At 43.3% G+C, this 17,316-nt stretch overlaps 1 protein-coding gene across 4 annotated transcripts in view; it reads right to left on the bottom strand.

Annotated features, from left to right (window-relative positions):
- Nucleotides 1-4,086, bottom strand: part of LOC306911140 (uncharacterized protein) — a 28,100-nt gene extending 24,014 nt beyond the window's left edge. Inside the window, exon 1 of one of the 4 annotated variants that reach the window (XM_079486232.1) lies at nt 3,856-4,086. The gene's annotated coding sequence lies outside the window, so the exon portion shown is untranslated. The remainder of the gene's footprint in view (nt 1-3,855) is intronic. The other 3 variants (XM_079486231.1, XM_079486230.1, XM_079486229.1) reach the window with 3 other exon arrangements.
- Nucleotides 4,087-17,316: the final 13,230 nt, after the last annotated feature.

Below are 17,316 nucleotides of genomic sequence, written 5' to 3'. Positions count from 1 at the left end.
GGCGGCGGAGATTGCAAAGCGGCCCTGTGAGGGTGCCGAAGAGGAGCCTCTAATTTCTCTTGGAATTGTAAGCACCCCTCCCTGGGGGGGCACACCCCCACAGTCCCGGGCACACTCATCTCAGGACCTCTTCTTCTTAGAGGAGATGGACTGCCTCAGGTCCGGCCTCCCCGAGGTGGCCTGAGGGGCACGGTGGGCCGCTCCCCTGCCTCTTTGAGGGGGGGCGCGACTCGCCACACTCTGCCTGACGATATCACGTCTCAGGTAGACCGGACCCACCCGAGGCTGTGTGCCTGGCCGGGACTGGGGAACTGGTCCAGAGTGGGTGGCCGACACTCCAGACGCTTGAGCACGACGGGGGAGATACCTCACGAAAGCCTCCTCGTGGCGTCTCGACTCCCGGAACCTGGTGACTACGGTATTAACCGCATCACCAAACAGTCCAGAAGGCGAGATCGGGGCATCAAGGAGGAACGCACGGTCCCGGTCCCTGATGCCCGTGAGGTTCAACCACAGGTGTCTCTCCGTGGTTACCAACGCAGCCATAGAACGGCCGATGGCACGGGCCGTCTGCTTGGTCGCACGGAGAGACAAATCTGTGCCCCGGCGTAGTTCTGAGAACGCCGTTTCATCTATCACCCCGTCAGTGCTCACGTCATGCAGCAGATCCCTGATATGCCTGCGGAACCGCCATGGTGTGCAGGGCAGCACCAGCCTGACCGGCTGCCTGAAAAGCCTTCCCCACTAGCGCAGATGTAACCCTGCAAGGCTTGGTAGGGAGAGAAGGCTTTTTCAATGATGATGATGTCCCAGGGGAGAGATAACTTGCCAGTGTCTCTTCCACACGGGGCACCATCGTGTACCCTCGTGGTCTCGCGCCGACAATAGTCGAATAAATCGACGTTGACGGCACGAAAACACGGGAGGAATGAGGTCTCTGCCATGACCGAGAAATCTCGGCGTGGAGATCCTCAAAAAATGGGAGAGCCCGACTTTTGGGCTCCTCCCCTTGGCCACCCGACAGATATCTGTCGTCTAACTTTGAGTGTTTGGGGATCTCTTGTTCCTGCGGCCAGTCGAGCTTTAGACGGTCGACTGCATTTGTCACCGCCCCGAGCAGCTCATCTAACGCTTTTGCATCGCGAGAGGAACGCCCCGAGGCGGCGCTCTCCAAGCCCGCAGAAACAAGAGATGCCTCGTCCTCCGCCCGATCCGAAGAAGTGCCGAGGCACGCTTCGGAAGCGGACGCGAGGACGTCGCGGCTCGGCGAGTGCACGGGAGAAACGGCTTCCGTCTCCCGTGCCTCGGCTAGATTGAACCGCGAACCCCAGCTCGGGGGAGAGACGGCTCGGTCGCTCTTAAAGAATGAGCGCCGAGCACGGAGAACCTGGATGTCGAACACATCACAGAGTTCGCACTGTCCCTCCAGTCCCATGGTGGCATGATCAACCCCCAAACACACAAAGCAGAATTCATGTCTATTCAGTTCGTCCAGCTGCCTCTGACACGGAGGCACACATTTCCGTTCTGGACTAGACATGATCCTTTATTTCAATTCTTAACTTAAAGAAAACTTTGCTTTAGCTTTCGCTATACTTTCACTTAAGTTTCGCTTTGCTTTCACTTAAGTTTCGCTTTGCTTTCACTTAGGTTTCGCTTTCACTTTAGTTTCGTTTTGCTCTCACACGCACACATGCATACAATGCGGTCCTTGAAGACAAAAGAACCTGAAGACGCGTTCGCGCCATGCGTATTTATAACCTGCAGGTGTTGGTGTAATTAACCAAATTACCTGCCGAGGTTATTTAAAGCCAAAAGAATTTTTGGCGTGTTTGACACACGTGCTTCACAACCGGTCGAACAAAGACGTTCTCCCATAGCGTTTGAAAAGCAGCATCAAGTGTAGCTTTTGATAGGGAACTACATTAATAAGTATTTGGAAAATTAAGCCCCACAAACAAATGGATGAATTCCACTGCATTTGAAAACAACATGTTAAACCAAGTGGCATTTATTTTGAAGAAAGAACAAAACATTTCCCCAAAAATAGATTATGTTTAAAAAAAAGGTAAACTGGTCATAATTAGACAAAAATATATTTGGACCCTCAGTAGTGCCTTCATTAAAGATGGGGTAACATGCTATTTCATGCATTCTGACTTATTTGCACTGTTGAACTTGCTGGGTTCTCATGCTTAACATGGTCAACTTGATAAAAAACTATTTGTATGTATAGCGTAGTATTTCTGTGCTTGATACACTCCCCCTGCACTCTAACTTAGTTTTTATAAATCTGGATTAATTAAAAATCTATTCTTTTTATTGACCATTCTCCCGGAAAAGCATGCACATGCTTCATCCACCAAGCAAAAGACCCCACCCATGTGCTAGCGTGACAAAAAGAGCACGCCCACCAATGCCGCTTCGATAGGATTATGAAACTGATTCAATGGACTGGTCCCAGTGTTAAAAGACGGCAGACATGAACCGCACGTGTTAGATCAAACTTAAATCATATGTCTGTGTTTTGTCGGCAATCTGCGTGTAATAATGAATAATGTAACACGAAGGGATTAATGCAATGATGTATTATGTGCTCGTGCTGTAGTTCAGGTTTTATGAGATTTATGGTTTCTGGAATATTCGGTTTCACTGGGCAGAGTTTAGATGAATATTCCTGAGCTTCTTGAGCGAGTGAAACAAAAAATGTCAGGCTTTTCAGTTTCTAAACGCAACACGTCTAGGAATATGTCGAGAAGGTAATCAGTTTTAACAAACAAAGAATAAGCCTAAACCACAGTGTTTAATAAAGCATTTACCTTTCTAGTAGTAAGTCTGTGCGGTTCGCTGTGTCTTACTGAATGTTTTGAATTAAGTAGGATACAGAAGAACAAACATAATAAACCTTGTGGATTTTCACCCATCTTTTACCCTGGCTGGATCTATCATTGACAACAACAGCTCTTAACCTTAACATTTGTGTTAATGTAGCCTACCAGTAAACGTAAAATGAACATTTTTATGCGTCAATGTTCAATAAATGTCTTTATTGATCTGTTACCATATTTGAACATTACATGGACTCGGAGGTAGGCTTAGAGACCACATGTTGCATTGTGGATACTTTTGGCTATCATTTCATCATTTGTTGTCATTTAAAGGACTCGTCGGATGAGCACTTTCAACAAGTTGGCATGATGTATAAGGGTTTTCATGAAATGTCTGTAACATATTTTGCTAAAAACACTGAATGGCTGTGTAAACTTGGCTCGTCAAAAACAGCTGTGCTCACAGCAACCAGTTTTGGTGCATGTCTCTTTAAATGGTAATGAGTTACAGCGCATCCCTACCGTCATCACAGACACCCACCGTCCTGCCATGGCAATGGGTTAGATAAATTATATTTCCTGAACTCCTCTGCGGTTAGTTTCAATTTAAATGTCTAAAATCATTCGTCCGGAGACAAAATAATCCGTCACAGCAAACAGCGCATCCTAATGTGCTCATGTTGTGCAACGCTACATACAACGTGAGAGCATAACTAGTATCATATGCTGTGACAGATTTTTCAGACTAAAGACGAATGATTTGAGAAGTTTAAAACGAAACTAACCGCTGTGTTCGCCCCTGTTCATTAGCAATACAAACAGCTTGCCGCAGCTAAACATATTAACGCACAAACAGCTGAACTCCAAGTCCCCATTTGCCAAATAACATATAAATATAGAGTAAGTTTAACACTGGCTTTTAATGTTCTATTTAGCTCGCGACTGACTTAACTCCCTTCGCTATCATGTGTTAACTTTATCCTCCTATATATACGATACATGTACGTCAATTCAGACTATTACTTACAACGGCAGCTTTGTCTCGATCCCTCTTGAGGAACAACTTTAAAGCTAATCCTGCTTGTACTGTCCCAGGTTGAAGAAAAGCACTCCGGCTTGAAGTGATTCGCGCAAACAAGCAGGTTTTCACTTATTTCTAAAAATGAAAGTCCGGTGGGTGGAATTGTCTAGATTCTTCTGCTTTTGGTTTTTATTGGCGGTTGACAAACAACTACATGGTGTATTACCGCCACCAACTGGTATAGAGTGTGGAAAAAATGGATAACACTCATTTCCAGAATTATTTTGTAAAACATCTCCTAATATAAATAGCATTTTGATTTCTTCTAGATTTTGCCTTAAAATCCGTCTTTCTGACTCATATTTCTGACAGTATACCATAACATGTTCCACCGTTTCTTCTTGCCCACAAAATGCACATCTTTCCGTATCATGATGACCCATTTTATAAAGTGTGCTGTTTAGTCTTGTATGTCTCTTCTATTTTCCCCTGCACTTCTCATCTCTCCCACTTTCTTTTGAATTTTGTAAAACCACCTACCTTTCTTCTCCATATCCTATTGTTTTTGCCACCTTTCCTTCAACCTTTCCTTAATAATACTCTTGATTTCATTCTTACACTCATAGCATTGTTTTTAATGGCTTCCTTTGCTGCCTTATCTGCCATTTCATTTCCTTTGAAACCAACATGCGCAGGTATCCATACAAATATCACTGTACAGCCCATCATTTGAATTCTGAATAATGTTTGCTGTATTTCTATTAAAATGTCTGGTTAGCACTAGTGCTAACAAAAGAAAACACGAGGGAACTGCATGTGGTAACTCTCAACGCAGTACGTTTATTGAACTACAAGAACATCAAAAAACACCAGAACACCACAGAACTAGAATCCCGCCTCCGCCTACTTAAAGGGGCCGTAAAGCTTCTCTCTCAGTGAATACTGGTCGTGAATTATGTCAGCAAGTCCATCGTGTGTGTGGCGCTTGCATCTGCCACTACACTGGTCTACTTTCTGAATGACTGTACTGTAGGCTAGCCAATGACAAAATTGAGTCTGAACAAATAACTGATTTCAAAGGTCTTATCACCTTTATCCACTGTATTGCTAATAATAGTGCCATAATTTCCCCTGTATAAACAGATAACTTATCACTGATTCTTTTCCTTATTGAAACCTGAAACTCTGGAACAATAAAAGCAACTCCTATCTTATTATCAATAATCTTTGATGCATCTGTGTGAATCTGAACTTAGCAGTGGTACTGTAACGGTCACCAGCTGGAGTGCCCTTGAGAACCACCAGAGGGCACTCCACATCAGACTTTTCACTCACTCATAAAATACATTTCCCATAACTCACTACCCGTACTCATCAGCACTGATTGCACACACACCTGCATATCATTCACATACACACATATATACCACTTCCACAGTCTGAGCCTGGTCCCGAGCCTGAGCCTGAGCCTGTTCCCGAGTCTGAGCCTGTTCCTGAGCCTGTTGAGGAGGCACTGACCATAATGGTCACAGCTATAATGTGTGTGTGGGCTGAACACACATTGGCCTCATCCGATGTGACTGCCACCACGCCTGTGTCTTTGGACAAGATGGCCGTTTCCAGGCCTGTGTCTTTGGACAAGATGGCCGTTTCCAGGCCTGTGTCTTCGGACAAGATGGCCTTGAAACGGCCCTTGACGTGAACAGTCTCTGGCGGGGCAGACGTGACGTGAACAGTCTCTGGCGGGGCAGACGTGACGGGAATAGTCTCTGGCGGGGCAGACGTGACGTGAACAGTCTCTGGCTGGGCAGACGTGACGTGACCTGACTCTGGAAAGTCAGCGGTGACAAGATGGCCTTCTGTGTCTTCGGACAAGATGGCCTTCTCCACGCCTGTGTCTTCGGACAAGATGGCCTTCTCCAAGCCAGTGTCTTTGGACAAGATGTCCGAATCCACGCCTGTTCCTGAGCCTGTGCCGGTTCCTGAACCGTCCGCGCTATACCCCTGAACCGACAGGTCTGCCTGGTCCCCTTGAAGGGACGTCTCAGCCCTGGCCGCCTGCTCCGCCTGCACCGCCCTGGCCGCCTGAACAGCCTGCTCCGCCCTGGCCGCCTGCACAGCCTTCGCCGCCCTGGCCGCCTGCACAGCCTGCTCCGCCCTGGCTGCCTGCTCAGCCTGCTCCGCCCGGTTCCGCCACCGCCCCACCTCCCTCCTGGTTTTAGGAGCGTCTGGAATGCGCTCCTTAAAGGGAGGGCTATGTAACGGTCACTAGCTGGAGTGCCCTTGAGAGCCACCAGAGGGCACTCCACATCAGACTTTTCACTCACAAACTACATTTCCCATAACTCACTACCCGGACTCATCATCACTGATTGCACACACACCTGCATATCATTCACATACACACATATATACCACTTCCACACACCCATTCATTGCGAAGTCTTGTTTCCTACTGCATTTCTGAGTGTTTCCCTGGTTCCTTGTCTTTTGGTTTTTTGGATTTCTTGCCTTGTTTCCTGATTACTCTTTTGCCTCTGGTCCCTGCCTGTTTTGTTTCTTTCTTTGTTTTGTTTGTTTCTTTGTTTGGGCTGCCTGTGTATGACCCTGACCTGTTATTTGGATTACGCCTTTGGATTGCCCTCTAATAAAGCTGCAATTGGAACTCACCTTCAAGTCTCAGAGCAGTTCGTGATAGGTACTCATTAATATATGTCTGGGCATTATATGAATTACATTACTTTTCCTTGTTTTTCCTTTCTAATAATTTAAAGTCTACTCTCGCATCTGAAAGTAACCAAGGCTTTATAACTGGTAACGGCACTGTTGGACTAACTTTTAACTGATTAAGTTTAAGTTCTATTGCTTTCTCTATTACTGCCCTTCCGAAACTTTTGATTTTCCTCCTCTCTTTTTCCCAACTAGGCTTTAAAGTGTCTAATGTTGGATGCTCTTGACTGTGACTTTGTAGATTAGCCCAATAACTCAGCGATAACTGTAACCTTCACATTTCTAAAGACATTTCCCCCATTTCTACCTGTAGTGCTATAATTGGTGTAGATTTTATAGCTCCTGTACATAATCTCAATACCTGATGCTGTATACTTTTTTTTAACTTTCTGAGAGACGTACCTGCTGCTGATCCATACACCACACAACCATTATCTTCGCATTAGACTGAGGAGGAGTCAAGTCGCAGTCGGACGCTCCTGCTTACTTCTCCGCGCTTTACTCTGTAGCTTTTATACTCTTATATTTTATCTCCTTTTATCACCTAATTTTAACTTCAGCAAATCAGCACAGTGCTCAAACACTTGTATTACTACAAAAATCTGAATTATCTTATTTGACCAGACTCCCACTGAAAGCTTACATTCCGGGGAAGAGAAAACACAACTGTCTATACTCATAAGGATAAGAGAAAATGCCTTCTCTGGAATCTACTTGCTGCATAAACTGCCACAAACTTTTACAAAGGATTGCAGTTCTTGAAACAAAGTTACTTGTGGGACCACCAAACCAGACGGAACACAAATCAGAGCTCCGTCATTGACGCCCTCAGCACACAGCCGGTGAGTCCCATAAATCTAGTACTCCTCGACCGGCCATTCTGAGTGTAGAGAAACAAGCCGATCGACTTACAAATAGATGGCATAAACAGGGAGCGAGACCTAAAGGCACTCGAGACATCAGACTGTGATCACATATTGCCGCAGCAGCATCCTCTACCCCAAATACGGCTACAAGGATTGCAAACACTGGTCTCCGAACACCGCCTATACATCTTGAGAACAGATTTGAAGTATTATTCCATAATTTGATGAATGTGTCCAAACACATCAGCCAGCAGCTAACTCTGATTTTAACAGGCGCTCAAGGTTGAACAGACAGCGGCATTCAGCTCAAAGCGCAGCTGAGCCCAGGACTCTGATAGTGGGTGACTCCATAATCAGAAACATTAGTAGCAGGGATACAACTATGTGCTGCCTTCCACAAGCAACAATTTCTGATGTAAACAGGGAACTTCAGACCATTCTGATGAAACATAATACTGCAAATCGACTCATCATTCATGTAGGGAAAAATGATATTCATAAATAACAGTCAGAACTTCTTAAGAAGGATTTCAATGAACTCTTGGAAACACAAAAAAGACTGAATGTTCAAACATTCATCAGTGGACCACTCCCAGCAAGAGGAACAAACAGGTTTTCACGTTTTCTTGGGCTTAACACATGGCTGCAAAAAACCTGCAATATAAAAGGAGGGAACTTCATTGACAACTTCAATATTTTCTGGAGTCAGAGGCAACTGTTTCAACAGAATGGCCACCAGCCAAACAAACTGGGCTCAAGAGTGCTTAAGGGAAATATCTACTTCTCCCTCCGCCATCCTTCTGCCAATCCACTCAACCAGAATGGCACACACACACCCGAACACAGTATGAATGACCACATGTCTTCACCTCAGCACCTGGCTGGACATGCGGCTGACACGTCACACAATGATAACACCACTGAGTTCATGGACACCATCTCAGCTGAGCCCTGCCCACCGAGCTCAACACAGACAGACTGTGACATATTAGAACTGCTCCAAGATTCAGCACCCAAGGACGACTTCCTGGAAAACAGCCAGGGAAACCAGGACAGCGTATTACAGCCTCTTATAACACCAGAGATACAGCCCCTCTCACCAGACACGTTATCTCTCTCTCCAGCATCTCCACTTCTGTGCTTCTCAGAGAAAATGGAAAAACTGGTGTATGCTGGAACCAAAATTGCTGGAAGCCCCCGGATATCGACCAAAAAACGACAAGCCCCATGGCCACCAAAGCCTGCGGACCCAGCTCGCCTTCGCCCTCCTCCTGTGAGAGCTCTTCGGCCTCTGCCACAACGCCAGGGCCCACACCCTCCTCCATCTCCTCGAGGTCAACCAAAAACAACTGATACCAGCTCTAAGTGATATGTGTCGGGTCCCGCTATGATAACAGTAACTTTCTCAAATGTTTACAGAACAAGCGGGAATCCAGTGTGCCTGTATCTTTCTCTATTGCTGTGCTATCACATGACAGAAAGTCTAAGGCCTTCAATAGTCGTACATCAAACCAGACTAATCTGGTGCCCATTGCACGTCAAACCAAGATTGCTATGGGGGCAAAAAGCAAGACTGTTAAGTTAGCACTTTTAAACATCCGCTCACTTAAAAACAAATCACTTCTAGTCAACGACTTAATAACCACATACAACGTGGATTTTATGTTTCTAAATGAAACCTGGCTAGAAGACAGCTGCAGTGCAACAGTCCTAAATGAAGCATCCCCTCCTAACTTTACTTTAATGAGTGTCTGCAGATCAGTTGGCTGAGTAGCTGCTCTTTTTAAAGATGTCTATCAATGTAAGCAAATATCATTTGGAAATTACACGTCTTTTGAATATCTGGGTATTGTGTTAAAAGGTGCTCCTCGCATTTTACTAATCACTATTTACAGGCCTCCAAAATACTCTTCATCCTTTGCTGAGGACTTTACAGAACTGTTATCAACAATTTCCTCAGAGTTTGTCTGTTTTTCTGTTGCCGGATATTTTAACATTCACATAGATAATGCAGAAAACAATATTGCAAAAGAAATCAATACTGTTTTAAAAACTTTTGACCTGACTCAGCATATACATGGACCCACACACAATCGTGGACACACTCTAGATTTACTTATCAGTAAGGGTCTAAACATTTCATCTCTTGTTATTAAGGATGTAGCACTATCTGATCATTTCTGTATTTTCTTTGATATATTGATCTCCCCTGCCATTGAAGTTAGATCTGTGTCTGTCAAGAAGAGATGCTTAAACGAGAACACTAGTGTACTATTTATGAAGGCCATATCTTTAACACCAAGCATATCTGCTGACTCCGTTGATTCTCTCCTTGATTCTTTTAAAAGTGTAATTGATGATATTGCTCCTGTGAAAGTCAGGAAGAGTGGTAGACAAAAAGCACCTTGGAGAAACTCAACAGCAGTGCAAAATATGAAAAGTCAATGTAGAAAAGCAGAGTGCTTGTGGCGGAAGACAAAACTTGTAGTCCATTATAACATCTACAAAGACACCATCCATGCTTTCAATATGGAACTAGGCAAAGCTAGGCAGACTTTCTACTCAAATATTATAAACAGCAACTTAAACAACAACCGGACTCTTTTCGCTACTGTAGACAGACTGACAAACCCCCCAAGCCAGATTCCCAGTGAAATGCTCTCAGACAGCAAGTGCAGTGAGTTTGCTTCTTTCTTCTCTGATAAAATCAATAATATTAGAAACATGATCAGCAGTTCCTTGAGTTGCGCTGGGGTCAGACAGATCACACCACAACCTGAGAAAGTAGTTACAATGTCTGATTTTGAAGAAATTGATGGCAAAAATTAGGAAGAAACCGGTCAACACCTTAAAACATCAACCTGCGCCCTTGACGCACTTCCCACATCTTTTTTCAAAAGTGTGTTAAACTGTTTAGAAGCAGATCTCCTAGATGTGGTAGATGCCTTGCTTCTCTCTGGAAGTTTCCCAAACTCCCTGAAAACTGCTGTTGTCAAACCCCTCCTGAAAAAGAGCAATCTGGATAAGACCATATTAAACAACTATAGACCGATCTCAAATCTTCCCTTCATAGGTAAGATCATTGAAAATGTTGTCTTCAACCAGCTGAACAAATTCTTAAGATCAAACGGATTCTTTGACAATTTTCAATCTGGGTTCCGCCCGCATCACAGCACAGAGACAGCGCTCATTAAGATAGTAAATGCCATTCCCTTAAGTACTGATTCAGGCAAATTATCAGTGCTGGTCCTACTTGACCTCAGTGCTGCATTTGACACGGTCGATCACAACATACTTATAGACATGCTGAAAAACTGGGTGGGGCATTCTGGGATAGTCCTAAAATGGTTCAGGTCATACTTAGAAGCGAGAGGTTATTATGTGAGCATAGGTGACCATAAGTCTGAGTGGACATCCATGACATGCGGAGTCCCTCAAGGCTCAATTCTTGCGCCTCTCCTATTCAACCTGTACATGCTCCCAATGAGCCAAATAATGAGAAATAACCAAATTGCTTACCACAGCTATGCAGACGACAAACAGATATACTTAACCCTATCGCCTAATGATTACAGCCCCATTGACTCCCTGCTCAAATGCATTGATGAAATAAATAGTTGGATGTGCCAAAACTTTCTTCAGTTAAACAAAGACAAAACTGAAGTCATTGCGTTTGGAAATAAAGATGAAGTTCTCAAGGTGAACGCGTACCTTCACTCTAAAGGTCAAACAACAAAAATCAAGTCAGGAATCTCGGTGTGTCTCTAGAGTCAGACCTTAGCTTCAGTAGTCATGTCAAAGCAATAACTAAATCAGCATACTCCATCCATCCATCCATCCATTTTCTTCCGCTTATCCGGGGCCGGGTCGCGGGGGCAGCAGTCTAAGCAGAGATGCCCAGACATCCCTCACCCTAGACACTTCCTCCAGCTCTTCCGGGGGGACACCGAGGCGTTCCCAGGCCATAGACATAGTCCCACCAGCGTGTCCTAGGTCTTCCCCAGGGTCTCCTCCCGGTCGGACGGGCCTGGAACACCTTCCGAGGAAGGCGTCCAGTAGGCATCCGTAACAGATGCCCAAGACACCTCAGCTGACCCCTCTCGATGTGGAGGAGCAGCGGCTCTACTCCGAGCTCCTCCCGGGTGACCGAGCTTCTCACCCTAAATCAGCATACTATCATCTGAAAAATATCGCAAGAATTAGATGCTTTGTTTCCAGTCAAGACTTAGAGAAACTTGTGCATGCTTTCATCACCAGCAGGGTGGATTATTGTAATGGACTCCTTACTGGCCTCCCCAAAAAGACCATAAAATAGATGCAGCTCATACAGAACGCCGCGGCAAGGATTCTGAGCAGAACCAGAAAATATGATCATATCACACCAGTCCTCAGGTCTTTACACTGGCTACCAGTTACATTTAGGATAGATTTTAAAGTTTTATTACTGGTATATAAATTGTTCAATGGCCTAGGACCTCAATACATTGCAGACATGCTCATTGAATACAGACCCAAAAGAACACTAAGGTCATTAGGATCGCATCAGCTAGAAATACCAAGGGTTCACTCTAAGCAAGGAGAGTCTGCATTTAGCTATTATGCGAGTCACAGCTGGAACCAGCTTCCAGAAGAGATCAGATGTGCTCCCACAGTAGTCACATTCAAATCCAGACTCAAAACACGTCTGTTTAACTTTGCATTTAATTAATGAACACTGTGCCTCTGACCGTCTCACTGTTTGTGCTGTGCTTTATTTTATTTATTTTCTATTCTAAACTATTTTTTTTATTTTTTATTCTTAACTGGTTAAATTTTATTTTTCTAATTTCTTCACTGTTCTGTCAAATGGATATTTTTAATTTCTTCTATGTAAAGCACTTTGAATTACCATTGTGTATGAAATGTGATTTATAAATAAACTTGCCTTGCCTAACAGGCAGTGGCGGTTCTACATTGAATTGCACACCGGGCGAGACCACATTTGAGGGCCCCCCCCCGAAAAATGTATAAATAAAACACACACACAAAATTATGACAAACCGTCATATTTTATTATAACAACATAAGTGAAAGAGAAAATTATATTTCTCAATTGCACAAATCCGTTTTTTTGTGCACCTGATGGTTTTGACCTTTTCCTGTCCATCTCTGTCTATTTGGCACTCGACAATCAACAGATTACCCCCCCAACACTGTCACTCACGAAACGATTCACAGCCATAATCGTTTTTATTACTTATTTTTTATTAGCCATTTCACACAATTCAGAAAACAAAAATGTGCAGGAACTAGAGGCCCGTATTCATTACATTATGAATAAAATTTGCGTTATTTGGAAGAAAGTCGAGGTGGTGTGTGACTGACTTTCCATCCATCCATTTTCTACCGCTTATCCGGGGCCGGGTCGCGGGGGCAGCAGTCTAAGCAGAGATGCCCAGACATCCCTCACCCTAGACACTTCCTCTAGCTCTTCCGGGGGGACACCGAGGCGTTCCCAGGCCAGCCGGGAGACATAGTCCCAACCAGCATGTCCTAGGTCTTCCTTCCTTCCGGGGAAGGCGTCCAGTAGGCATCCGTATCAGATGCCCAAGCCACCTCAGCTGACCCCTCTCGATTTGGAGGAGCAGCGGCTCTACTCCGAGCTCCTCCCGGGTGACCGAGCTTCTCACCCTAGGTGACCGAGCTTCTCACCCTAGGTGACCGAGCTTCTCACCCTGACTGACTTTAGCCCACTAATTGAATTCGCGTCATGGGAAGGGCTTCTGCCGCTCGCTAAGTAAAAAATAAATAAAAGATAAAAGCGTCTGCTAAATGACTCAATGTAAATGTAAATAAACACGGCCCTACTAGATCAACCTCCTGATTAGCAGCGCAAATTTGCGCCAAAGTTCAGATTTTTCAACACGCACGAATCACGCGAACGCTCAATTCGAGAGATTTGCGTCATTCGCGCGAATGCGCAAGTAGGTCATCGCGTCTTTGCATTGACTCGCGCTTAACACTTCATTCACGTTCGGTGTGAACACCCAGAGGTGAACTATCCCCTGCGCGCCCCTTTCCCCTTCACACACGGCACCTTCTCAGCATGCAGGCCAGGGGCGCCAATTTGTCAATTCCCCATACAATGAATGAATGATAGATAATAGAATACCGCTTTGCGGCGGCCCAGAGTTATTATTTCTTTTACTGCTCGTGCCGGTGCCTCCCCCCATGTGACATGAAGAAATGCCGCCCCGGGCGTCTGCTAACAGGGAGCCAGTGTAACCTGATGAAGAGCGGAGTTACATGCGCTCTCTTCGGTTCATTGAAGACCACTCTTGCCGCGGCATTCTGGATCCTCTGGAGAGGTTTGATTGTGCAAGCAGGAAGTCCAGCCAGAAGCGCATTGCAATAATCCAGTTTGGACAAGACAAGAGCCTGGACTAGGATTTGCGTAGAGTGCTCTGACAAGAAAGGTCTAATGTGTAAATGTTTTCAATAAATCTAAAATCATTTTGGTCAAATCATGAAAATTGCATTTAATGTATTGTGAATTCTTGAACATTGTATTCAGTATTAAAGGCTTTCTTAATGCAACACTTTGTAGTTTTTTTTACCTTAAAATAATGTTTTAAAAATGATTTCAGTGGTAGAACAATCTTAACCGGATTCTAATTCTACTGCCTCTGTTACTTGAGAAGCCTCATATAACGGCTACAAGCCCACTCTGTAATGTCTTTGCCCCGCCCATCCCCTGCCTGCGTAAGAGTCCCACATGGTTTCCAAACAACATTTCCGGTTCTATCAGCTAGCTTAAAGAGATTCATGTGTGTTGTGGCTGCCCACGGCCATGGGAAAGATTATATTACTATAAAGAATATTACTTGCCTTTAAAAGTTTGTTAAAAAGATTATCGAATTAAACGACATTTCATTGATTACCAAAACTGCCAACCTAGGTTTTAATTTAGTGGTTTTAGACTGTGAGCAAGAACATACCACAAATGAGTCTTCAGAATAAATTGTGAGTATTTGAAATATTTATAATTTAGGCTGGATTTAACATCGTACTTACTTTACCTAATCTGAGAATAATAAATAATACGGTTAATGACGATAAGACAAAAGAACATGTCATATCATAAATGTGACTGAAGATTGTTGACTCAGGTCATTTTGCTTCAGTGCTGGTGATACTGTATGTGCAATTAATATGAATTAATATTACCTGCAAATATTATAATTTCTTTTCAGAAAATAACCTGAGGCCCCAGAGGCTTATGATGCTGTCTATGACATCAATCAAGACACAAACAATACTCATTGACATGAACATGACTGAAGAAATCTTTCGTTCCCTTATATCATATTTATTGGTAGAAAAAACAGATTTACAAGATGGGGTCTCGAGAGACTGAAATATAGCAAACTGCAAATGGCAGGACAAACTGCATTTTTAAATAAATTCTCTGCATCATATAAACATATGCACTGTCTGTGGTTTTATGTATATTTAATACGAAGTTCCAACTCATTAATATTGCAAATATCTCCTTCACAAGAAAAGAACAATATTATATTCATTCATTCAGTTGTGGCCTGGGGGTTAGAGCGTTAGGCTTGTGATCAGAAGGTTGCAGGTTCTAATCTCAGTGCCAGCAGGTCCTGACTGAAGGGCCCTTGAGCAAGACACCTTACCCCTGATTGCTCTGCAGTAATGTGACACTGTATAAAACTACTTGTAAGTCGCTTTGGATAAAAGCGTCTGCCAAATGAATAAATGTAAATGTAAATGTAAATATTTTTTTTTCTAAATACATGATATTATTTTACAATAAATATTGTTTTAAAAGCAAAACATCGCATAAATTACATGTTAAAGGGAAAGTTCACCCAAAAACTATATGACTTTAAACATGTTTAGAGAACTTCTGGCGTCTTGGAGCCCATACGTTTTGTGTGCTGTATGTGGGTTGTAGACTAAAGTAATCTTGTCGCTTCAGAAGAATTCAACTGTGGATGGACAAATGTCACATGTTTTTAGTGCTTTTCTGGACCTTGACAACAACTGACACCATGATGTCTATGAGGAGGCCTGGAAATCTCTGGGATGTCACCTAAATATCTTCATTTGTTCTTTAAACATGTCTAACGTTATGTGGGTGAGCAGGGGCACCGTAACAGGGGGGAGGATGAGGACGATTCTAAGGGCCCTTGTTTCAGGGGAGGACAGCAGAACCCGCATGTATGTGCGTGCTCCCTTAAAAAGACGTAACAAGATCATTCAGAGAAGTGGCGCTGCAGCGCTTCACAGTTCTGCACGTGTAGCGACAGACAAATCAGGAGAGAGAAGAGAGCTCGAGAGGAGGAATACAACTTGTCACCCAGATTTCCATTCCCTGTTTTGTGCTCTGGTCCTATAAGCTTTTTTTAATTAACATAAACTATAAATTCTATCAGTTACACGCCCAAATGTTTTGTAACACAATATGCCATGCCTCAATATGCATTTGAGAATCAAGTTGATTGCGATGAGCTTTAGAAAAGCGTAAACTAAACTAGTCCAGTATATTAAAGCTTCTCACCTTTTGATTTAAGAAATCAGTCTTCATTTCTGCTGTAGTCTGCTATAGTTATCCTCTTCATTTCATTGAAGTCATTGTTGATAAAGAATCCTGTTGATAAAAACAGTCCTAAAAATCATTTAAGAGTAGCCTTTTTCTCGAGTTACCTTTTTTAATGATCTGTCTTTATTTTTGTTTTACTGAAGCAACGAGTGTGTGAAACATGATATGAATATGATGATAATAATAATATTATACAAGCATTTCTTGATCTAGTCTTATTTAAGGGAGAAAGTAAGCTCAATTTAGTTAAGAACTACCTCAGATCCACAATGTGTCAGGAAAGACTAAATGGATTTACCATGCTATCAATTGAACATGATTTAGCAAGACAGATTCATTTCCAAGATCTGATCAAAGATTTTGCTGAGAGAAAAACACGGCGGTGGCACTTTAAGAATAAGAAATGACCAGATGTTGATTGCTTTTAAAGACCTCCAGGCAGTTTTAACGGTGTCTGAAAGAGAGAGGATACAATGCTTGTAATTCCTTATGTGTACAGTCATTTATGCAAAATTTCAGTTATTGTAATAAACCGTTCAAATTTATATATATTTGTTGTCTCTTATTGAAAGCAATATGCAATAACTCTTTGGAGGCCCTGAGTACAAATCAACCAGAGGGCCCAGAGACCCCAGCGGTACCCCTGTTGGTGAGTGAATAATCACACAAAGTTGATTTTGGAATGAACTTCTGTGATGTTTGTTGGTTCTTCCCTCTAGGTGGTGCTCTATATTCGTATATGCTGGAGCTCTACAATAGGGAAGATGAATAAGAAAAACAGTGTTTGCTACAACAGCTCGTGGTGTGTCATCTCTTCATTAATATCTTTATAGACTCTTAACCTAATAAGCCTAGACAGCTATAAAGATATCACAACTTCCCCTTTAATAATCTCTTTCTATTAATCCTGTACCTTGTGGAACAAGATGCTTTTGTATGAATGAAGCTGACTTGACTGTGATCTAATCCTGTTAACATGATATAAGCCTGCTCCAGAGCAGGTTTAAACTAACCGACCTGTTGCCAAGACAACATTCCTGGATGAGTGTCGAACCGAACAATCCAAGATCGTCCAAAATCGTCATCAATCAAATTCAGCTAACTGAGTTAGCAAGGTATGAAGAACTGGCCCGTGTTATTTAGTATGAACCAACAAACAAGATCCGAAAATGAACTTGTAACTTAACTTTGTAGGCCTACTTCACTTGTATTATTCAGAACACGGAGGGTGCAGAACTACACTACAGCCTGGTTCATTTCTCTTCA

The sequence above is a fragment of the Barbatula barbatula genome (assembly GCF_947034865.1).
Source record: "Barbatula barbatula genome assembly, chromosome: 22".
Classification (NCBI taxonomy): Eukaryota; Metazoa; Chordata; class Actinopteri; order Cypriniformes; family Nemacheilidae; genus Barbatula; species Barbatula barbatula.
This window is presented reverse-complemented; position numbering and strand designations above follow the sequence as displayed.